The 25,139-nt window shown below is 44.4% G+C and overlaps 1 protein-coding gene across 4 annotated transcripts in view; it reads right to left on the reverse strand.

Annotated features, from left to right (window-relative positions):
• Positions 1-25,139, reverse strand: part of ATXN1 (ataxin 1) — a 245,872-nt gene that overhangs the window by 42,329 nt on the left and 178,404 nt on the right. Inside the window, exon 4 of one of the 4 annotated variants that reach the window (XM_060023599.2) lies at positions 16,269-16,422. The exons of 2 other annotated variants lie outside the window; for them this stretch is intronic. The gene's annotated coding sequence lies outside the window, so the exon portion shown is untranslated. Of the gene's footprint in view, positions 1-8,551; positions 9,056-16,268; positions 16,423-25,139 lie in introns of those variants that run through there. One more of the 4 variants, XR_011246631.1, reaches the window with a different exon arrangement.

Consider the following 25,139-nt stretch of genomic DNA (forward strand, 5'->3'; position numbering starts at 1 on the left):
GAATGTACTGAGCTCCAAATTTATTTGTCAGCCTATATGGAATTTGCTTTTATTAAACCATGCTTTTCCCAGAAAACAAAATCTAGGGTTTTTTTTTTTTTTTTGAGATGTTTACAGGATAATTTCCTATGATTTTGGGGGGCAGAGCGCTGCAAGAAGCCTTGAGTTGCTCAAAGGCCAGCCTCTAGGTCAAGAGGAAAGCCTGGCTGGCTGGGGCCTGACGTTGTCTGGCCTGTGACACGGATAAGAAATACTCATCCACGTCAGGCCCCCAGTTCTGATAAGCAGGACGCTCCGTGTTGCTCAGCTTACATCTTACAGTCAGGAGCACAGACAGCCTCCGTTGCCACACCCTGCCAGCTGCACGCCCCTCTGTCCTGTAACACATCTGACTTCAGCGCACCCTGAGTCTCCAACTCCCCTTGCGCACGGCTTTCCTCCTTCTCCCTCCCTTCGGCAAAGACCTCTTGTTGTGTATAGCGTCACTGCCTCTAACTGGCTGCATAAAAGAGAGGGCAGGTCCACAGCTTTTTCCCTTGGCCTGATCCAGGCTTGCTTCAGGTGGCTGAGAGCAGAATCCAGCCCACTTTGCTGTCCACGGATGCCACTGTCCTTCTACATGACCTTGACACGAAGTCCCTGTATCAGGGCACCAAGCAGTGGTAATTCAACCGCACGGACAACCGCAGTGGTGCTTCGTTGCCGCCTTCCACACTCCTCAGTGCTAGGAACACCTACTCTTAGTGACAGGTGACGCATCTGCTGCTCTCCTAGCAGCCTCTTCTAAGTTCAGAAACAAAAAAGAGCAGTTTCAACCCTGATGCATGAGCTTGGTGGCAAAGCGGAGCCTCAGCTGATGAGAAGGGCATGGCTTTTCCCTCTCTGCTCCATGAGTCCTCATCCATCCTTTAGACTGACCACTAGAGCTACCCCCTCTTGCCTTCTCCTGTGACTATAAGCACCACAAGCTCCAAACACCACTCCTTAGAAACAGCAGATGAAGGGCTGACCTTGGCTGTGCCACTGATCAGGCTCACTCCTTCCTTGGGACCCCCCGTCTCTCCTTCCTGAGAGCTCTGACCATCACCACGCCAAAATAACTAACAGGCACGCTGCCTCGAAACCTCGTGCTTACATCTATGCCACTTAGAGCAAATAAAGCAAATAGCTAGATTTCTTATCTCTGGACACACGGAGACACCCAAGAAGTGATTACCCTCCTCCTTTTCTTTTTTTTTTTTTTTCTTTCTTAGCGGTACGCGGGCCTCTCACTGTTGTGGCCTCTCCCGTTGCCGAGCACAGGCTCCGGACGCACAGGCTCAGCGGCCATGGCTCACGGGCCCAGCCGCTCCGCGGCATGTGGGATCTTCCCGGACCGGGGCACGAACCTGTGTCCCCTGCATCGGCAGGCAGACTCTCAACCACTGCGCCACCAGGGAAGCCCTCCCCTCCTCCTCTTTTGTTTCTTGCCCACAGTGTCCACTCTTTGGACAAAAGAATCGGGGACCAATCCATGACCAAATGCACAGGTCATGGACTTTTTTACCTCTTCCTTCCTCATCCTCTTGACTTAGAAGTTTCAACATATATGTTTTTCTGACCTAAATTGGCCTTCAGTGGAAAAAAAGGTTCCACTGTTCTCTCTCACTGAGTTTCAAAGCTAAGGTGAACCGAAACAGGGCTGTATTTAATTCCCAGCATCATCTCTTTGCTGTTGGCAGTGTTCTGGGAATGGTGATATATTTTGCCCTTCAATGAATACTTTTTTTAGACTCTGCAGTCAAGGCCCAGATAATTGTTGGTAAAGCGCTTTTCAATTTTCCTTGGCAGGGAGGTGGATTACATAACAAGGCCTCAGTTTCTCATTTTGTAAACTACCGAGAACAGTGTGAACTGTTCTAAAACTAAAGAATCATCATGAGACCAAGAAAGCTGCTTGCCATTCTTGGGGGGAAAGCACATCACTTATGCAGATTACCCTAGATTATCTGATTTTTTTAAATCCTAGCATACTAACTATGTACAAACTTCTTTTGAAGCAGGTTTCTCTTCTAACAGTAGCTCAAAGACAGCAAGCTGGTTTTTAAATTAAGTATTTGTCAAACATTTTGGAGAAGATAAATTTAAGGAAACAAAATTTTGACAGTATTCAGGAAGCACACTAAAAAATATATATATATATATATGCATTTAGTGTTGATATTCCGGAGGTCTAGATTCAGAGAGCAGGAATCATGGAATCAACTAATATAAAGGGCTGTGTGCGACTGTGAAATGGGGTATAATACCGTCTCTTTTTATCTTTTTCATCAGCATCCTTAAATGCTAGCTTCAGCCTAAAGCCAAGAAACCCAAATCAATATGGAATTTATACAAATTCCACATAGGTGTATATTTTTTTATAGTTATTCCATTTATACACTTATCTTATAGGTGGCAAAACTGACACCCAGAGACATCATGGGTATTACCAAGGTCATATAACCTTGTTGTGTTTTTTTTTTTAAAAGAAGATGTTGGTGGTAGGAGTTTATTCATTTATTTATTTTGGGCTGTGTTGGGTCTTTGTTTCTGTGCAAGGGCTTTCTCTAGTTGCGGCGAGCGGAGGCCTCTCTTCAACGCGGTGCGCGAGCCTCTCACTATCGCGGCCTCTCTTGTTGCGGAGCACAGGCTCCAGACGCGCAGGCTCAGTAGTTGTGGCTCACAGGCCCAGCCGCTCCGCGGCATGTGGGATCCTCCCAGACCGGGGCTCCAACCCGTGTCCCCTGCATCGGCAGGCGGATTCTCCACGACTGTGCCACCAGGGAAGCCCCCCCTTGTTGTGTGTTTTAATGAAATGCAGAATCAGGACAAGAATTCAGTCCCTCCAACTCCTACCCCATTACACTCTTCCCTCCACGCCCATCTCCCTATGCAGGAGGTTCCCGGGGTCTAGGCTAAAGGAGCAACGGTGAGTGTGGAAGAGAGGTGAGAAGAATAGGAAGGCTTAGTGATTGACTGAATTAAGCCAAAGGAATCCAGAGCGCTCAAGTGGGAATAAGAAGGGCACAATGCTATCGGACGAATGAAACAGGAAGGATGTTACTCTGGAGGAGGAGAGGATCGAGTTTAAGACTCATTCAGTGTCACATGGCTCTCTGACCGCCAAGACTCACTGCAGGGACAGAGAGAGGACCAGGATTTCAGAAGCAGTGCTCATTAACAGCCCAAGAGGGAAGCTGAGGCTGACAGAGATACACCAAGGAGGACAGTAAAAAAGGAAGGAGGGCTTCCCCTTCCTTCAGTGGTTGAGCAGTGGTTGAGAGTCCGCCTGCCGATGCAGGGGACGCGGGTTCGTGCCCTGGTCCGGGAAGATCCCACATGCCGCGGAGCGGCTGGGCCCGTGAGCCATGGCCGCTGAGCCTGCGCGTCCGGAGCCTGTGCTCCGCAACAGGAGAGGCCACAACAGTGAGAGGTCTGCGTACCGCAAAAAATAAAAAAAAAAAGGAAGGAGAGCAAACACCTTCTTGACCACTTCTCCTCAACAGAGGAAAGTGGTCAAAAAGGTGGAAGATAACTAGGACATTAACTCTATTAAATGGAGCTGAGAAATTGAGTAAGACGAACTAAGAAAGGCCACTGGTTAGACCAGTGGTTCTCGGTCCATGCTCAACATTAGAAGCACTGGTGAGCTTCTAAAAGATACTGACTCAGAATCCGGGTTAATGACCATTGGATTAAACTGCATGACCACAGATGACTTCAAAAAGAACTGTTTTATAGTCCTACTTTAAAGGAGGAGAATGGATATATGTACTAGGAGACATCTTGAATGTGTTCTCCAGGTCCTGTATTTAATGGCTACATTTGCATCATTGATTATCTTATTTTGAATTTATGTATGTCAATGGGAAATAATGTCCTTGAGTAACATATTCAGCATTTGGAAACCTCATGCCTGGGATTATACTGGCTGAGCCTCCCACATCATCAGGCAAGTGCTTGAATAAACAGATGGGCTTTGTACAAGTGCCCTGAGAGCCAGGGAACACGATTAGGTTTCAATTCAAGGGAAGTAAACCTCTTGGAAAATACTGTTCGTGTGGTTTGCTCCCTCTTCAACGGATTTTTAAGCCTCGGGCTCATTCATGGGAGCCCTTGAGCCAATCTCAAACTCCTAGGATGGTAAACTCGGTGAGAGGTAATGCAAATCGTTATTAGTAACATGATCGCGCGGGTTTACATTTGAAGAGAGACGGTGGAGGACCACACCCTCCCCGCTCCACACACACAGGCACACACACAGTCCTGTCTCCATCATCCCAACACATCACCGGAGTCCCTCCCTAAAGTCGAAAACTGGATTCTAGAATAGCCCTGTCAATTTGTGATGGACCAACCCACCAAGGTAAGAGGTTTGAATCCAGCATGCGAGAATGTCTTTACCTCTTCTAAGATAAATGACTCCCAGGGACCAGGCTGCATGTAGCTAGCAGCTTCTTCAATGTTGTTGTACATTTACAACAGGCATTTATTTTAGGTCATTAAAATGATCAATAGTTGATATTTCTCTGGGCCCCTATGGAAAGCGAGTAGTGTAATACCCAAAGCCACGAAGCATCCGAGAGGCAAGAAAAGTTGGGAAGATGGCTGTATACAGGGACATTAACTTCATAGCCAATCGGGTACTAGTGATGATTATAAAATCCGGAGTAATGTGGGGGAAAAAGAGAGGAGATAGAACTTAATGTTTCACTCAAGTTCTGTTCTGAAACAGGACACAAAAAGGATACTGCACCATTTGGTATTAATTATTCTGGTTCATGCACATGGCTAATTATTTCTACAGCATTTAAGATCTCTTTAAAACAAACGGAGTTTGCACATACACACCCATCTTTTAAATTAAGCCTTTTAACCCCTTTTCCAGAGCCTTGAGCAAACTGCTGATGGATTGTCTCAAGGGCAGCACTCTGGGAGTAAATGTGGATTGTGGGCTAAAAAATGTTACTGGCCCCTAAAACTTGTATAAACAAATTAACGAAAAGGACATTACAGCATTGAGGGTATAAACAAGACAACTCTTGACTTTAACTTGTAGATTTGTTTTTAATGTTCAAGAATAAATTTTACTCCCAGAAGATTCCACTGTTCTCTCTCTTCCCAAATTTCTCCTCCTCCGTTCCTCCTGTTGTCTTAACGTCAGACCCACAATTCAGTTGCCCAGTTTGAACTCATTGCATGAATCCTTATATTGGAATTTCCTGTGAGGCCATACTTGAGTGAGGAACTTCTGATCCTAAAGGATCAATGTTTCTGGACTCCTAGGAATCATTCACTTAAAGTGTTTCACCTAACTGACGCTGTGTGCCCACAGCGATAAGAAAGCAGTATCTGGGCTTCCCTGGGGGCGCAGTGGTTGAGAGTCTGCCTGCCGATGCAGGGGACACGGGTTCATGCCCCGGTCCGGGAAGATCCCACATGCCGCAGAGCAGCTGGGCCTGTGAGCCATGGCCGCTGAGCCTGCGCGCCCAGAGCCTGTGCTCCGCAATGGGAGAGGCCACAGCAGTGAGAGGCCCGCGTACCGCAAAAAAAAAAAAAAAAAAAAAAAAAAAAAAAAAAAAAAAAAAGGCAGTATCACATTGCATAATTACCTGGTGAATTTGGGCGACTCTAGAAAATTCAATGGCTTCCTTTACCCTGCACCTTCCTGGTCTGACTTGTGGATGCCCTTAAGTTCCCTGTAATAAGCTGGCCACGTCAGACTTCCTGCAGACTTTCAGTACCTCATGCCCTGCAGAACTGCTAAAGCTTGCTTCAAACCAATGCACAAACTGAAGGCAACGGAGGCCGTTCTTGCCCAGCCGCACCCCATCATTAATCAGCTTGCGATGGAGAAACAGCGCAACTGGATCTCCTGAGTGGACAGGATCCGAGGCCGGGCTCTCAGAACTATTTGTAAACATCTGGAGCATTACGCCCCTAAAGCAAGAAGCTAGCTCTAGTCTGGGCACTTCAGACAAAGGATAGCGCTGCCATCGGGAGACATTCCCGGGAAGTCACTCAAGTGTCCACCTGTTAGCCCTGTCTTCACAGGCTCACACTCTCTCATCCTGGTCCTGGTTCCCACCCTCCCCTCCCACTGCCTTGGCCTCCATCACCACCATCATCATCACTTCACTCCTGCCTGGTCCCTCTCCTATTATCACCTTTCCCCTCTGGAGTGAAACAGAAGGACACTTTCCTTGCTTCTTCCTGCCAGCAGCATCTTGGAGATGCTGCTGTCTTTTTTTTTTTTTTTTTTTTTTTTTTAAATGGAGGGTGATGTTGGATAGAGAAACATGTCTGAAGCCTATGCAGTTAAACTAAGATTTCAGATCACTTTTGTGTCAGGATATAACGTGAAAATCTTACTCTCACTCATACTATACAAGGTTCTCTACTCATAGAGATATTAGACTCAGTTTATGGCCAGGCTTAAACCCTAGCACTTAATTTCATCCCCTATTCATTCACTAACAGGCCTTTATTGAGTGTCTACAATGTATTAACAAGAAGTAGGAATAATAGTTAATATGTATAAAGCACTGACTACACGCTAGTGTTTTATATGGAAAGTCTCATGTAAGGTAAGCACTCCCCTAGTTGTCATAACATTTGATTAAATGAGATGGTTTGTAGGTACAAGTACAGAGCTATATAACATATACGTGTGTAATTCCTTTGTAACTGTTCTCTCCCCCATTTCCGTCCCGCCCCTGCCTATTTTTCTCGTCACGCTTACTACATTATTTCATCCTTAACAGAGTTTTTCTGGAAAAATGGATGCTTATTGGATGTCGGCTGGCCATTCAGCTTCAGGACTACAAGTGGAAAGACACAGAAAACCTCAAGACTCTAAGATCCCTGAGGGCAAGCAGATGTCTCTCTTTTCCCCAACCCCAATGCCCTGGCATAGTGCCTGACACATACTCGATAGGCACACGCTAAATATCTGTTACACAAATCAATTCCATGATGTGCTAAGTATCACGTCTCATCATAATCCTGAGCATTTAATAACATTTGCTGACTGGGCTATTCTGGTGCCCCACGTGCCACTGAAAGATGCGAAACAAAATTCGGGGTCAATTCAAGGTTCCACAATGAGTAAATAAAGTTTGAAATGGGACTTAAGCCAGGGTTTACATTAGCAGAAATTGATGCTCTTTGATGTGAATTGATCTATTCAACACAGTCTAACCACAGAAGAAGGCAAAGTTTCTCCTCCACACAGAGTTCTTTCTGAGATTTTTAAAGTGGAGCAAAACCGGTGGGTACGTTTCCACCTCCACCATTTAAAACTAGCTCGTTTTCACTGCATTCTCAAAGTTTACCCATTTTTCCCTCCTCTTAGCCACTCCTTTCTCCATTCTAGTTTGTTTGTTGGATTCACTTGGGGTGGGGAGTGGAGGCAGGAGTTTGTAAACTTTTCATTTCTCCCCAGGCAAAGGGTGACACGATGTAATTGGGGGGCCTGCTGAGATAAGTACCAGAACAAGAGTTAACGGATAAATATTAGGGTCATGACATCTGGTGAAATCTATTAAGTGACTGTGAAATACAGTAACAACCTGACATGGCCACGTCAGTGGGAGCTTCTCGGGGCATCTGCGTCAAGCAGGCCCTAGAAATCATTTTGATTATGAGACAACACATTTGGCAGCAGGAGATGGCTTTAATTTCTAAGCTTAGAGCTTAAAACTGTTCAGTTTACTAAATCCACCATCTAGAGTCTCTTAAAGGTGGATCTCGAATGATGACTGAAGACCTCCTGGTATTTTAATTACACTCAACACACTGGCCCTTGGGCAGCTGATAAAACTGAAGTCAGACAATCAGAAGTACCTTATTTACAAAAAATAACTCCCCAAGTTGAATTCCTTGTATTTGATGAAGTCGGGGGAGGGGCGGCACCATTTTTGAAATGATTTCATGCCAAAGTTCTGGATATTTTTAGGTTGTAAGACAAAGGCATGGTTATCCCCCAATAGCCCAACAAAAAGTGTGGCACTGCATGAATACCACGCTGTTCATGAGTATTATCTTCTACTTACAGTCCACTATTCATTAGAAAGTGATCCATTCACTGAGATCATTCAACGAACACTGTATGGAGTGGGAAGAATAGAGTCATGGGATATGAAGTAGAATATGACCTGGTGCCTTGTCTCCTTCAAAGAGCTTCCCATCAGGAAGTGGGGACAGAGGGCACGACTGATGATTACTGCCCGAATCTTCCCAGCACGATGGTGCGAAGCTAGGGGTGTGCGTGTTGTGGATCGAAAACACAGGTGTGTCGTAAATCAGCACCGAGTTTTTTTTTTGGTTTTTTTTGGAGTACGCGGGCCTCTCACCGTTGTGGCCTCTCCCGTTGCGGAGCACAGGCTCTGGACGCGCAGGCTCAGCGGCCATGGCTCACGGGCCCAGCCGCTCCGCGGCATGTGGGATCTTCCCGGACTGGGGCACGAACCCGTGTCCCCTGCATTGGCAGGCGGACTCTCAACCACTGCGCCACCAGGGAAGCCCAGGATGGAGTTTTTAAAAACAGTATAACAAGGAGGGCTAACACTGCACTTACTGGTTTTCAAAGTGCTCATTCTTCCTTCTGCTTTATACTAGAGAAACATCAAAATGACATTACAGGGGCTTAACCTCCCTAGATCTGTTACTGGAAGAAAATTACAACATAATTAGAAAACCTCTGACAAAGTATTTTATTTCTCATCGGTTTTCCAATTCTAATCAATTCATAGCACTGACTACAGTCAAAGAGTACATTCAAACTTGCAAACTGTTTACAAGCAGCGTTTAGGTAAGACAATGGAAATCCTACTGCATCCAAAAAACCTGAAATGATCTCATATTTAATAATTACCCTTTCTTTTCCTTCCCTTCCTCCTGCTGGAGAAACTTCCTGCTGCTTCTCTACACTGGTGTAGAATTACTTCTGTCTGAGTCTAGATATTAATCATCTCCACTTACATACTTGCCTGTGATGGGTCCATTCAGAGTCCCCCGTGTGCACCATCCCCACCTACACCAAAGTGAAAAAAAATTATTGTCCGCTTATTTCTTTGTTCCCCTGACTTACAACTCATTCTGACCTCTTCTCAGCATCAGGGATTATGTTTATTTTTGTAGCTAAATCTTGGTCAGACCAATAGCAACATTAAAAAATAAAAAAAAAAAAACTCAGATGTCTACCTTTTATTCCCTATTGATATGGAAAGGGGACCTTTGCGGTGAGTTTTCATGACATGTCTGCCTGTTAAAAACACTAGCATCGACATATATACACTGCTGAATGTAAAATAGTTAGCTAATGGGAAGCAGCAGCATAGCACAGGGAGATCAGCTCGGTGCTTTGTGATGACCTAGCGGGGTGGGAGGGAGGCTCCAGAGGGAGGGGATATGGGGACGTATGTATACATATGGCTGATTCACTTTGGTATACGACAGGAACTAACACAGTATTGTGAAGCAATTACACTTCAATAAAGATCTGTAAAAAAAACCCAACAACAACAGCAATAATGACAATTCTACCACCACCTCCACCTGCCTGACCACATGTCTTCCTGGAGGCTAGCCAGATACTGGCAGTTTCCTAGGAAACCACATTATACCACACAGCAATACCACATCAATTCAGAACCCTCCACCTAGCTCAACTCGGGCTCTGGCATCCTATGAGCTGACCTCTTTGCTATAATCAGGAGCACACACGGACTTAGAATGTAACAAAAGCAACTCCTGGATGTTGTGGGTTGATCAAGAATCTCAGAGACACTTAAAAATATAAATGCACTGAATAAAACAGACCCAAACCTCCAAGCATCCCACGTGCAACATAGTCACAAACATCCTGTGGAGGTTCTGGCTCAGAATAGAAGAGTCCTGGTTTTAATTAGCTACTAAAATGGAGGACTGACTTTAAAAAGCACAAACGTGTGATTTCTTTTTTCGCTTTGACTTTCAAGAATGATCTTACGCATTCAGTCCAAACCAGAGAGTTGTAACTCTTAGTGACTTTCTCTCTCAGTTATCCTGGGGGAGTCTTCCTGCCCTCCTCGGCCGCCATGCCTGTTTTAACAGACAAGCCATGTAGCATAACACAACAGTGATGCGAATGTTAGTAACCTTAGCAGGTGCACGCAACTCTCACGGAAAGCACACATTTCCTTGTCACTATTAATCATGTGAAGTGTTGACAGTGTGGGATAACATCGTGTATGTTGACCCTGGGGAAGGAGGTCGGGGGAGAGATGGGGCAGCTCTAAATTGCTGAGTGACTGTGTTTATAGACATCGCACCTTGCAGGAAAGATTTCATTTCTGATGCACAAATCAACCGAAGGATGCTGATCTAGGCCTGAAAACACAATCTCAGGTCTAAAAAAATGGGGCAAGGCCAATGAAGGTATATGGTTCAAGTTGCCTGATTTTATACACTTGGTATACACTAAAATTTGACTGCATAGGTCAAATTTTCCCAGAAATGTGAAATCATGCCCTTCTGAGCTCAAAACTTGTGGCTAATCATCGCTCGTCCCAATATCCATTCTCCTCACTTTTCTTAGAAGTAGAAACCTTGATTCTGAATGGACATCTCTCTGCCCAGCTGAAAGGCTTATCTTCATCATCCCTTGCAGCTAGGTGTACTGAGACTCAATTCTAGCTAACATGAAGTCAACAAAAATGTGGTATGATACCTCTTGCAAGTATCTTTGAAAAAGGTGGCCTTTCTTTTCCTTTCCTTCTTCCTGGAATGCTAATGTAAAGGCTGGAGCTTAAGCAGCCATTTTGTACATGAGAGATACACAAAGGATGGCAAAACAGAAAAGATAGGATTGGGTCCCCGTGCCTGGTTAGCTGCCATATCTGTCCTGGAATCCTACCTCCCAACCCCTTTTATGTGAGAGAAAAATAAATGTCTAATATTCTTAGCCTTTGTGTATGTGTGTTGGGGGGATGGCATGGAACTGCACCTAATCCTGTTACAAATAGACCTTAGAGGTCATAATAGACTTCATTTTACAAGTAAGGAAACTAATGATTAAAGATCAACATTGATAAATGTCTCAATCAGGGAAGCAGTGTTGGCAAATTAATTACACTTCTGTTTAATCTTCTACTTCTAAAGATAGATGATGGAAGCTCTATTTTATATGCCCATCAGTATCTGTTAAATGAGAGTAGTTTTACATTTCACATGTATCTGAATTTCTGAACCTCCAAGGTTTTCCAACTGGCACATCTAATCCCAGATCACACATACTCAAGGAATAAGATATTAAACAATACAAAATGTAAAGAGAGGGCTTCCCTGGTGGCGCAGTGGTTAAGAATCCGCCTGCCAATGCAGGGGACACGGGTTTGAGCCCTGGTCCGGGAAGATCCCACATGCCGCGGTGCAACTAGGCCCGTGTGCCACAACTACTGAGCCTGCGCACAATTACTGAGCCCGCCTGCCACAACTACTGAAGCCCGCGTGCCTAGAGCCCGTGCTCCGCAACAAGAGAAGCCACCGCAATGAAAAGCCCACACGCTGCAACGAAGAGTAGCCCCTGCTCTCCACAACTAGAGAGAGCCCGCGTGCAGCAACAAAGACCCAATGCAGCCCAAAATAAATAAATTAAATAAACTTTAAAAAAAATGTAAAGAGGCATAGGAATGAATAGACTTGAGAAATTCTTTCCTGTTTTGTTCATTAACTGGCACACGTCTTAATCGGCATCTTAGTACATAAATCTATAAAATTATATTAATTTGCACTGATGTTTTAGAGAGGGCTAAATGAAGATTTTCAAATTTGGGGGATGAGTCAGTATCTGAAATGTTAAAAAAGTATCTTTATTTCAGATGCAGACATAGAGAATGGACTTGAGGACCCGGGGAGGGGGAAGGGTAAGCTGGGACAAAGTGAGAGAGTGGCATGGACATATATGCACTACCAAATGTAAAATAGCTAGCTAGTGGGAAGCAGCCGCATAGCACAGGGAGATCAGCTCGGTGCTTTGTGACCACCTAGAGGGGTGGGATAGGGAGGGTGGGAGGGAGACGCAAGAGGGAGGAGATATGGGGATATATGTTTATGTATAGCTGATTCACTTTGTTATACAGCTACTAACAGTTCTGTTATACAGAAACTAACACACCATTGTAAAGCAATTATACTGCAATAAAGATGTTAAAAAAATAAAGTACAGTTTATGCTGGAGATGAGAGGCTTCCCTAATTTGAGAGAATATTAGGACAGGCCCTAAAAATTCTGTCTTTAATGGCATCCATGAGGCCCACAGCCTCAGATTAGTGCTGAATCACTAGCTCCTTTGGGGAATAAGAAGGTGAATATTTGTTGGGACCAAGGGGTTTATGTAGCTATTGTGCTGGACTCTATGAGCTTGACTGCTTTTTATGCATCTTACACAAAGTGAAACAATAAAGTCTTTTTGAAAGTTAAAAAAAAAGTATATTTATTTCAATATGCTTGCAAGACAATGAATACACTGTAAAACACACTCCCAGGTGCTTTTACAGAATAACCCTCTGAAACTAACGGCTATTACTAAACTGACAAAACTCAGTACATTCAATTAATGAGAAAAAATAAACGAACTGCTTTTACCTGGGGAAGCCGCATACCCCCAGCCTACAATCTTCACTTCTACAAATCATGCTGCGGTCATTAAAAATAGAAGGAAGCTTTCCCCCTTTATGTTACAGTAATTTCTAATTGTCTACCTAGTCTTCTAAAACTCCTCTTATTTTAAAATATTCAAAACAAAAATTGTAACAGAGGGATGGGCAATATGTGGTTTCCCCTATTCTGCTCCACCTCCAGTAATATCTCTGCCTACTCCCAAGGACAAATAAACCCAATATCCAACAGAGTTCTTTTGTCCCCTAGATACGGCCCCAAAGTTTGGAAGAACAATGTGCATCCTTGCAAATAAAAGGCATGCACCGTGGAGCAGCAGAGTCAGTCTTGCACTGCGTGATCAATTTTACTTACTTGGTGAATGCCCATAGGTGGGGTTAACCTCTAACATTTGGGTGCATCTACTGTTTCACTCTTGGCTTCTCAGCAACTACAGACATTTAAAGATGTACAAAAGGGCATAAGTCTTCAGTAACCTCCACCCTCCACAAGCATCTCTGATAATCTCCAACGTCTGCTTAAATTCTAGCTTACCTTAAAGATAAACTGCCCTTCTTTATTTCATTCTACCAGGACTGAATCCTTTACTGGAGACTATTTGCTTTGGAAAATGAGTTTTCCCTTCTTCCGCAAAGGATGACTGCCGTGTATAATGGTCTCCGAAATGCTAACGGAAACCAAGAAATCGCCTGTCATGAACTATGAGGCTATTAGTTATGAACAGCAATATTGATATTTACCTTCTGACTTGTCATGCTGGAGGGCAAAGCAGAAAAAACCTGGATTTCCCTGACTTCTGTGCCAAGATAAAGAAACCATCTGCATCTCACCTCTTCTACCTTTTTAGACAGGGAAATAATGTCAGTGGTGCTAATGGTGTCGTAATTGCCATTCAAAGCACTTTCACGTGATTATCTGACTTGCTCCTTGCAGGAATCCTGCACGAGGTGGGTATTATGAATACTATAATGTCCAGAAGAGAGAACGGATGCAGAAGGTTAAATGATATGCTCCAGGCAACCCAGATGGAGAAGAGCGGGGCTGCTGCTTCCACGGTCAAGTTCCGGAAGAGCCGTTCTTTCCACGTTAATCACTTACCCGACCCCTCTACCCCTGCCGGACACAGTTTTTAAATGCAACTGGTTTTCATGTGGGTCCGCTCTTTTCTTCACTAATAACCATCAAAGCTCTGAAAGGTACAGCTCTATTAAAGAACAGAAGCTGCTGAAACTGCTTTCCTATTGGTTTTATAAAGTTTCAAGAGCAAACATTAAAAACTGAGTAACAAAGCAAACATTAAAAACTGAGTAATGTCCTAAAAAGAACGAGCACACAAAGATGGTCTTAAGAAAAGTTGAGACAGCCATGAGAGAAGAAATAAGTTTTTTTCCAGACGTCTAGGTTATCACCAAAACTAATATTTGTAATGTAGAACTAAAATATTTTTGTTTTTTCTGACCCAAAAATAAAATGTGCTCATATTGAGAAATACAGAAACTTAAAAAATATAAAAATTGCTCATAACCCCACCAACCTGATATATCCATTATTTACATTCTGATTATTTTTGGTATGTATACGCATAAAATATATAATGTGCATATATAATGTATATACACATTTAAAGCTCACATTTACCCATGTATATTTACAGAATTAGAATAATTCTGAATACACAGTTTTAAATTCTACTTTCTTTCACTGAACACTGTATGTAATCCGAATTACAGGATGCAATCAACTATTTTTTAAAACTAGTTAAAGACCAAATAAAACTGGAAAAACCTTACAGTACAGTTTGCAACTAATTGTCAAAAGCCCTTGGTAAGTAATTTTGGCATATAAATTAATGGAGCTAAGTCTTAATCAGTAAGTACTGACTGAATCCAAAGCAGCTGGAATCTTTCAGAGAGGCAGGCTTGGGGATGTGATGGCAGGTAAGGCAGAGTCCCTGATGCTGGGAGCTTACATTCTAGAGTCTCAGAAATCAGGGAAATACTGCAAATTTGAGTGAACTGGGCTCGATTTGCGTTCACACTACCTGGAAAGAATGGTTTTGCAAAGCAAATGAATGGTATAAACTATACTAAGAACAACACTCACTCACAAGAAGGAACCATAATCACTGTAAAAGTATCCAACTGCACACAAATATTTTGTTAATTACAAATGAATGTCACTCAAGCACCTATATATGCTAAATACGAGCTAATACGGGAACTAAACATGATGGCGTTACATTCCTTTTATGCTTCTGACTTTCTCTAAGCACGTGTGAATACGAGAGGATGTGCTGCACCAAAAACGCTTATGATCTTTGCAGATGCTAATATTTCTAATTAACACGAGTCCCATTTCAGCTGGTCAGGTAAGAGGAAACGTGATAGCAAAAGATATACAATATGCTGATCTGCTCTTCAAAGCACCGATATTTAAACTGAAGTGACAGAAGTGTTTTAATTTGGTTTAATCCCAGGTGTCTAAAGAGGTCCCAGAAATTTACACATTTCTTTGACTCCTTTCTCTGCTGGACCACGTGATATTGCAAAATTTCTGTAATATAATGACTGTCTGATTAAATGCAGGGCAGGCCAGATTCAGTAGCCAGTTATCTCTACATAATATTGTTGATACAGATTTTCTTAAATCACATTTTCTTAAAGTCAACCAGTCAAGGCATTTGGCAAACCTGACCTACTTCTCTTTTATAAAACTGGAAGGAATATTAGAAAAACAGAAAGTTGAGCATCTCAATGAATGCCAAGAAGAAGGCTGTGCTTTGGAAGAAAGGTTGGCATGGAGCCTGGATCTTCCCACGTCCCTGGCCTCCTCAGAGCCAGGGCCGTACCAGTGAGACAGAAGAGAAAGGCAATTAAGAGAAGCAGAAGGTACGGAGAGAAAGAAGAGAATGAAAAAGAAGTTGAGAGAGAATGAGAGAGAAACTCACAGGTGGAAGAGATGGGTGAGCTAGGAAGAAACTGCAAAGAGGTAAATCCCTCCAACACAGAAATGCAGTAACTCCATTGAGTCCATCATACATACATTTAGCCCCGGACCTGCCCATTTGGAGAAAGTGGATTCCATTTGGCAATGGCTGGCAGTAATTGTCATTTCTGAGATGCTGAGGGCCCACGTATGCAACCCATTCACTCTTTCATGGTAGTATTTAATAGCCAAGACTCTGAAAATGTGGCTGGGGTACAGTGGAGAAGGTAGGGATGAGAGCGTTCTATGGCAGGAAGGGGGCATGTGATATGATGTTGGACAAGAGGCCCAAGTGGATGTCCTGGTCTTGCCACCTCAGCCACTTCTGTTTAAGGCTCAATCTAGTCCTGGAAATCTGCAACCATCACATGTATTCTTATATCCACTATGGCCTGACAGTACAGCTCTACTTACAGATGATCCGGCCACCACTTAAAAAGGATCTAACATTACTTGTTTGTGCCTTGGTTTTTCCATTTATACAACTGTTATTTTATTTTCTATCTGCCTCATGGGAATGCTGATGTGCACCAGCAAAAGGCAATTATTAGCAACAGGTAAGTGAAAGGTAAATGACAAAGAGAACTTTTGATCAGTCCTACCCGCATTTCTGGGTAGATGAATCCAGCCCATTCCGGGAGGCGGTTTGGAAGCCACTTCTTCATGAGGTTAATGGCAACATACCCAGGTTAGGCCTGCTTATCCCCGCTCTGTCCATATGAACTTTGTAGCGCTCTTCCTATTGCTGGTAACAACCTAGTTACACATGACATGTAAAATCAGTGTTTGTCTACAAATAGACAACACTGCACATGAAGCACAATGACGTAAACCATGTGAGAACATCGAAATGACACTTGAACAATGGAGCAATCACTCGATAAACAAATTCCTTAGAAGGTGCTCTGCACCTAGAAGACACCATAAGCTATTAGGGTGGGGGAAGGGAAAAAAAAAAAAGACCGTATCCCTGTTAAAAAGGAGTTTACGGACCAGTTGGAAAAAGTACGGCTCGCACATAACAAAATGAGAGGACAAAATCATATTCGGTTAAGTGCCAAACTGCAGAGTACAGTCCATTAGCAAGGTAGAACGTGTATGAGAAGAAACAGGAGCTTAACAACTTTTCTTACTATAAAACCATAGTGCAAGTCGGCTTAAACATCCAATCTGGTTTCCCACAACTGATTAACCTGAAAATGGTTTAGCACAACACTAATCCTTTAACAATCTATAAATGCCTCCTATAATAAGTTCCACAGAGCCCTTCCTTGGATCCATAGTGATGAGGCACCTCTAGCACGATCTTCGATGCTTGTTTTAATGAGCACCTCTGGACCTTAATGAAATATCATAGGTCCAAGTGAGCATCAATTAAAGAGAAAACGTCTCAAGAGGTATAAATGGCGATGCATCAACCATGGCACGCTACCACGGGTTAGCGGTATTGGAAGGATGCTGTGAGCAAGCAGCTTGAAATAGTTCAAGCTACTTGCTTAGGAATGTGCCCTAAAGATGAGCAGCTCCCACCTCTGTCTGACGTGGAGATAAGCTGCTGCATGGGATAAAAGGAGGACACCCCAGCACACAAATATTATGGGAATACTGCTGAAGAAGAAACTCTGAAAGAAGAGAAATACATCTGTTCCACATAGAATACCTTTGGTGAAACCTGCGTGTTTTCTTCTATTTTTCCAAGGCAAAGAGCAGAGCAGAGCATTAGCCAGAACCCCTGAAAACGGCCGAATTTTGCAGAAATTGCAAACAGCCTGACGGCCTGCGTGGCAGCAGTGAGCCCTGCTAACTCTGCTTCCTGAGAACACTTCTTGGGCGGGCAGAGAAAAGGCACCCACTCTCCCACATACCTGGCGACGTGGCAGAAATGCCACAGAGGACAGAGGATGAGAAAGGCTGATCAAGCCAGGACAGCTCCCCGCCCCCAGTAAACAGAGCCCAGATGTGCTCAGACCCCAACACCATATCAGAAGAACACCAAGGAGAAAGGGGTACTAAGGAAAGCTCCTGGATTGTCAAGAAGGCAGGAGGACTTGGAAAGGATACATTATTGCCCAGGTTCAACTTCTCTGATTCCCATGACTAAGCCATCTTCACAGAAAACTCTTTTTTCCCCCCCAAGCACTTTAAGAACTACAGCCCTGCTGCTTAGGGTCCAAAGGAAATATGTGCAGGAAAAGTGTCTCTAAGGACACAGCTGTCAAAGATTCTGCAATTCCTTTATCTACTACAGATGCTAACGTGTATCCGCAGCCCACCACATGTCCCTCGTGCCTGGTTACAAAAATAGGAGAATTTAAAAATTCTTTATTCTTCATTCTCTCACCCTGATGATCACGGCAGTTTCTGGGGAGGAACCCTTTATTCGATTTTGGATCCTGAGAAATGCTGGGCAGTATGAACTCCTTGTGATTTGTAAATAAATGCTGCGTAAATTCCCCTGATAATGTTTGTATCTTTTTCTTTTCCTGTTTATTGCCCTCCTATGATTGTGAATAATTTAAGGACTCTCTAACCCCGGTTTAGCCATCTGTGCCCTATCCTGATATGGGTCGGCCTCACTCATATTAGACCAACATTGATTCGAGAATCAAAATCGTTCCAGCTACTTCCTTAGGAAAATACACTCCCTTGTGAATATATTCCACGGCCTGTATGTTTCCTTCTGCTACAAGAGAAAAGACTGACTAGGGAAAGAGAAAAAAAAAAAAAAGAAGCCTGACCAAAATGGACTCTCTGTCCAATTAGCTACAGAGTTTCCAACAGGGTTTTACTTCAGACACTGTGCAATTTAATGCTCTCCACAACCCCTGGGCACTGGTGTTTCCTGCCTCCGCAGCACGGCTGCCTGCAGGACGGCACATGGAACGCTAATAGCACACTTATTATTAGATTTTCTGCATGGTTACATAAGCCTACAAAAGGGGAAAATGTAAATGATTCCGGAAGATATTCTTCATGTGGTTCTCATGAAATCTTTAATATCTTAAGACTTAGAAAGAACCCTCCTGGCAAGACACAATCAATTTTCATGCTTCATTAGGAAAAAAAAGTCCTTTTAGTAATGTCAAGGAAATGGCTATAGACAAAAGAGGAAAAAATTACACCCTGGACAGAACAAAACCCCAAGGCACTTTGGACTAAATCCTTCCTTCGTGCCCACAGCATATTGGAAATGAAAAGGAATATTCGCTTGGGGTCTGTGGGGATTGTATTTGGGCTAGTCTGTCTACCCACAGGATTTCACTTAATCCAGCGTAACTCGTTATCGATTGGCCAATTTTTTATGAATCTGAATAGACTGTAGGTTAAACCCACCACCGTGTGCCCTCCAAAAAAAAATAACCCACATTGCAGTGACATGAAGGAAACAGCCAACGTAGAGCTTGTGGATGAGGAGGGGCTGGAGGGAGACCCCCATACACTGAGTTTCTTCAAAGGTAAACAAGTAAATCACACCAGTGTATTACTTTCCTTTTAATTTAAAAACTATAGCTCTTCCAGACACTTTCCCTTTATTTATTAAAAACCAAGGATACCAAAACACATTTTTTTTTTTTGCGGTACGCGGGCCTCTCACTGTTGTGGCCTCTCCCGTTGTGGAGCACAGGCTCTGGACACGCAGGCCCAGCGGCCATGGCTCACGGGCTCAGCCGCTCCGCGGCACGTGGGATCTTCCCGGACCGGGGCACGAACCCGCGTCCCCTGCTTCGGCAGGCGGACTCTCAACCACTGCGCCACCAGGGAAGCCCCCAAAATACATCTTTTAAGAATGCCATTCACATTATGTTGTCTACCACTTGAATAACTGTTGGCAAACTCTGAATTCCGCCTTCCCCTCCCCCTTTTTGTTTATACCAGATATTGACACCAAATTCTACTTTTTGGTCTCAAAATAACCTGTCTTTAGAATTGTTCAGTTTAAAAGCATTGTCATACTGTAGTTACATTCACTCACAGAAGTTACTGTGCACAGGGAATGGTAGACATTCCTGAACGGTGAGAAACGAACACAGAAATACCTGCCATCCAGGCTAGGGACCCAGCCAGCTAGTTTCAAAACTGTTTCATTCACTCACTCACTCACTCACTCACTCACTCACGCGAGCGCCCCCATCAATTGATTTCCAGATCCTCAAGAATTAAACCATAAAACCCCTGCATATTTAAATAAATAAAATCGTCAGAGGCCATATTTATAACTGCAGATAAAAAAAGCAACATGATCACTATTTCTGCCAAAAGCCAAAAAATATGTCGACCTCAAATGAAGTAAGTGTGAAGCCATTCCACTGGACTGGACTGAACAAGGCAGCGGCTCAAAAGGCTTTTGCGGACACGTCAGCTGACTGGTGCACATGATCACGTTCAATCTGCACAATCGCTCCTTTCCCGATACTGCTCTTCCTATCGGCAAAGATCTAAAGCCAAAGGACTTGCCTTCCTTGAAAATTAAGTACAGAGTTTGAAAAGAGCTTCCTACCTCCCACTGTCCCTCCAATCACCAAGAACCTACTGGAGTCAGATTATACTGGCTTCTGAGGTGTTGGAGGGTCACAGGTGGACAGGTTACACTTCCCGTTCTGCAGGAGCCTGCAGTCGTGTCGGGGAGATAGGCACCAAAAAAAAACTGTCCCAGCACACCGCCGGCAATGCTACTCCAGGGCAGGGGGAACAGTGCTCTGAGTGGAGAGAGGGAGAAGACTGTGCAGGAACAGGCAGCGAGAGGGGCTGCCTCTGGTAACAGAGAAGACAAGATCTATATCTGAATCTGGGAAGATGCGCAGTCACGAGAGAGAGGACCGCATTTCCACAACCAGGGAGGAATGCATGTAAAACCGTGATGGCAGAAGAGGGTGCAGGAGGCTTGGAGAATGGTATGGGATTTCCTAGGGCTAGGTGAGTTACAGCTCTGTTGAAAGGAAGCATCATCATAAATCACAGTGTATATATGGAAAAGGACAAGCGATTTAGCTCACTTGGAGACAGCGAAGCCCTAAACACCTTCCACCTACTCCCTGATGGGGAGCGTAATCTCCCGGACCCTTGGCTCTGGGCTACTAGGCTTCCCTGCTGGCCCCTCACACACACACACTCCCTGCCCACTGCATGCTGTGTGCTGCTACGCAGGCCACTCTCCTTCCTTCTGCCCATCCATGACGGCCTTAGACTTGGAAGCTCAGGTTCAATTCCCCTCCTGCCCATGCATTACTTGCCCACTCCTGCCTAGAAGCTCTGACTATTTACTGCCCACACCCCTCTGCTGGCCTGTGCTAACTCGGATGGCGCTTTGTGTCACGACAGCAAAATACCTTAAATTTACGTATCACTTTATCACTCACAAGGGTCACATACATCATTCCCTCTAATATCCATAGCAATCCTTTAAGATTGGCATTAGGCCCATTGTCCAGGTCAGTACACTGAGGGTCAGAGAGGTTACGTCTCATGGTCATAGAACACGTAACTTGTGGAGCCAAGACTGGGCTCCTAATCTCCTGAGCCTATGAGCATCGCTCTTTCCATTATACTACTGGGCCCTCCTATCAACCTATTATTAGGATGCTATTTGCTTGGAATAAGTATGTGTTTTATCTTTCACAATGTATGTGATTTGGAAGAATGCCCTCCCATCAAATATATTTCTTTGTGTCCTCCACGACATAATGCACCACAAGCACACAGTAGGGACTCATTCATTCATTTGGTCAGTTTATCAATGCCTGTATACTAAACACCTACTTTGTGCTAGCCAGGCACTGTGGTAGGTATTAGGGAAACAAAGACCAGAAAAACGAAGACTCCACATCTTGGGAGTCAGGCATATGTAGAGGTCAGTATAGTGAAGGTTAATAAAAGGCTCTAACACAGGCCTCTATGAGATGCTGGTAGGAAAGAAGGCAGCAGCAACTCACTGCCCACATGTATATGGGCAGATAAAGATGGGTCATTTCTGAAGATCTCCTCAAAATGGAGCTTCAAAGGATATACTTAATAATTGGCTTAGGAAGTAAGGAAAGAGGGAGGAAGGGAAAATAAGAAAGAAGGAACAAAGTCAGAAAATACAGGAGGGCCAGCATGGACAGTGCATGTCGGCCTGGTGGGGGGGGGCGCGGAATGTTTCTGCTTTCCGAAGGCATGCATTGGTTGAGCTGTAGGATTTCTGCCAAGCAGGACATGTATTTCTGACTTCGTTCAGGATGCAATCCAGTTGTCCATCACGGACTCGTGAGCACCCCCCGATAGGCCCAGATTGTGTGCACAGTGCAATGGGGCCCTGGGAACAAGGCATTAGGCTCTCCCCTCCTTAGAAGAGAGGCCGGAGGAGGAGACAAATGCAGGGACCTTTACGATCCAAGCCCAAGGGACAGAGACTCCATGTCTCATCTGTTCACAAGCTTTCAATGGGTGCCCACTGCATGCCAGGTGGACTAACAGTACGATAAAGCTAAGCCTAACAGTCCTTAAATATTATGAGGCAGCAGGCACTGTGCCCTCGTTCCAGGCTTATTCAGAAGCTCGATTCTGGTCTGATAGCCCTGCAAGTCCCTGCGTCTGGATCTCTGTGTTTGGGCTCTTGCAGGGAGAGAGTAAGGAATCCACGTGATGTTTTTTTAAAGGCTTCTCTACCTGAAAATGCCAGACACATTTCAGATGTCAAATCTAATGCGACGCTCGGGGTGGGTGACTGATCCATGTGAGGGCTCTAAGTGGGTGTAGAAGCCTGTCTGGCGGATTGCCTTTTCCGCACATGCGCATTCCAGCGTTCAAGGCTCGTAGGCCATAAATAGCTTTTAGGGGAGTGTGAGATTACATCACAGACTCGAGAGGGACTTGTTACCTGCAATCAATGAATGCTTGACACTCTTCTCCCTAAAAGGGGACTCTGCTGAATGAAGGGCCGCTAGACTCAGCCTGACCCCTTCAAAACCATCACTCGTGAGCATTGTTAGGGGTTGAACTCTGCCCCCCTTAAATTCGTATGTTGAAGTGCTGACCCCTAGTATCTCAGAATGGGACTGTATTCGGAATTAGGGTTGTTGCGCAAGTAATTGGTTAAAAAGGGGTCAGACCAGAGAGGGGTGGGCCCCTGATCCAGCGTGGCTGGTGTCCTTATAAAAAGGGGAAGTCTGGAGTCATGCTGCCATAAGCCAAGGAACAGAGAGGCCTGAAACAGATCCTTCCCCAGCACCCTCAGAGGGAGCGTGGCCCTGACACCACCTTGATTTGGGATTTCTAGTCTCCAGGGCTGTGAGAGAATACATTTCCGTTGTTGCAGCCACTCAGTTTGCGGTGCTCTGTTATAGCACCCCTGGCAAACTAATACAGGCGTATGATGTCCTCTGTGTGTGAAGGAATGACTTTATCATCTAGCGATTGGGATTCAGTTGTCATGCAATAACAGCGCCACTGAAGTCCTCTCAGCTTACATCGCGCCTATGCACCCAAACCACAGAATTCTTACTGAACGCTAAAGACAGGTGAGTTATATTATACGGTGACCTGAGCTGTCGCTCGTCCAGAACGGACAACTCTATCACCCAGGTTATCCACATTGGGCATTACAAAGCAATCCACAATTTCTCAGGTAGGTACCAAAGAGGTATTCAATCTAAGAGCCACTAAGATATTCAATCTAAGAGCCACTGACATTTCTGTGTTGATACATGTCTACACTTTAAAACACTGAGTTTTAAACACAGTGCTTTACAACACTGAGTCATACAGAACGGAAGTTTATTCAAAATAGATCAGACAGCCTGAATTAAGTCTCCACTCATTGATAACTGGCTATTATTAGTAATTTTACCCATTGTGGAACTAAGAATTCCCTTGGAAGTTTTTGCTTTTTCTGGAAATAGGATTAGCTGAGAAAATTAATAATGCAAGGAAGCTAGGGGGTAAGGGTGGGGTAGGATGAGAGGACAGGATGTTTAACTATAGAACTATACATTTAAAAAAATCCACACCTCCTTTATAGCAGTTTTCTGATTTCCATTCCTCCATGGCCTCCAGGGAAGGTGCTGACTTTCAATGTCTGTGACCATAACCCATGTAGAGACGGAGGCTGGCTTTCCATGATGTGTGTCCCATTTAAAGGAAACATAAATCTGACACCAGGAAGAGCTAGCGTCAAGTTTTTGGGTCTTGACCAGCATTTTCGGAGGCGGCATGGAGAGCAGGGGTGGATGGGAGGGTGGCGTTTAGGGTGAACCACTCTATGGTGCCAGGCACAGGAAGACGTCCTAAAGAGCCCTTTTACACCTCTCTTCCCCAAGCTGCAGTTCACGTGGCAACTGCTCATCTGGCCTCCCACCTCACCTTACTCTTAGAGGGCCCCCCGGCTGGTCTCATGCCCCTCCACCACTGGCCACCGCATTTCTCTTGAGGGGCACTTTGGCCTAATCTCAGCATAATCATTCACCTTTCTGATCTCACAACAAAGAGCAGGCTAGACAAGCAGAGAACTAGTCCTCAGATGGGGAGGGGGGGGACTGCAGATGTGTATGATATGTAATTTTTTCCTTTTATTCGCAGCACATTCCATATTAATGCACGCGGAACTGGGAGGACGCCTACTTAGGAACACTTCGTCATACCAAACTTATTTCCACTTGAGCTCTTTATGCTACTAAATGCACTTTTCAATTATATGTCCTTTTCTTTTTCCAAACTATAAAATTTAGTCTTTCACTTAATGGGAGAGGCAGTAAGGCTTAGTACTCATAGTAAATGCTCAATATATTTCATCCATTATTGATGACAATTAATACTGGATTTATACCCCAATAATTCACCACTTATTAAAACATAATTCTTAAAATATAAGTTGCCCACACACGCTTTCTTGTTTATGGTCATTAGATCATCCCGCTAATACCTTTGCCTGAACAACAGTCATTTAACATCGAAGCGCCAGGCACTTCACTAGGAACCTGGAGACAGAGATGTGGCTAAGACGCCATCATTCCTGTCCCCCATGGACAACAGGGTTGGTACACAAGGAAATTTGAGCTGGGGCTCTCTTTTCGCCAACAAGGTAAAGGCCAGCGTGCTAGCATATACAGAAGAGAGTAACCTGCTTTTGAAAGGTTACGAATGCAATGCCAACTGCAGTCTACTTCACTTTACTATCATGAACTTGGGTCAAAAAAGGAATTCTCGGGCTTCCCTGGTGGCGCAGTGGTTGAGAGTCCGCCTGCCGATGCAGGGGACACGGGTTCGTGCCCCGGTCCGGGAAGATCCCACATGCCGCGGAGCGGCTGGGCCCGTGAGTCATGGCCGCTGAGCCTGCGCGTCCGGAGCCTGTGCTCCGCAACGGGAAAGGCCACGACAGTGAGGGGCCCGCGTACCGCAAAAAAAAAACAAAAAAAAGGAATTCTCCATTTAAAGGGAAAACGTGGGGCAACTTCGCTAATCTGTGAACAGAAAGTTAGTCAATGCCACTTTATACCTAC

Source organism: Delphinus delphis, chromosome 10 (assembly GCF_949987515.2).
Source record: "Delphinus delphis chromosome 10, mDelDel1.2, whole genome shotgun sequence".
NCBI classification, from domain to species: Eukaryota; Metazoa; Chordata; class Mammalia; order Artiodactyla; family Delphinidae; genus Delphinus; species Delphinus delphis.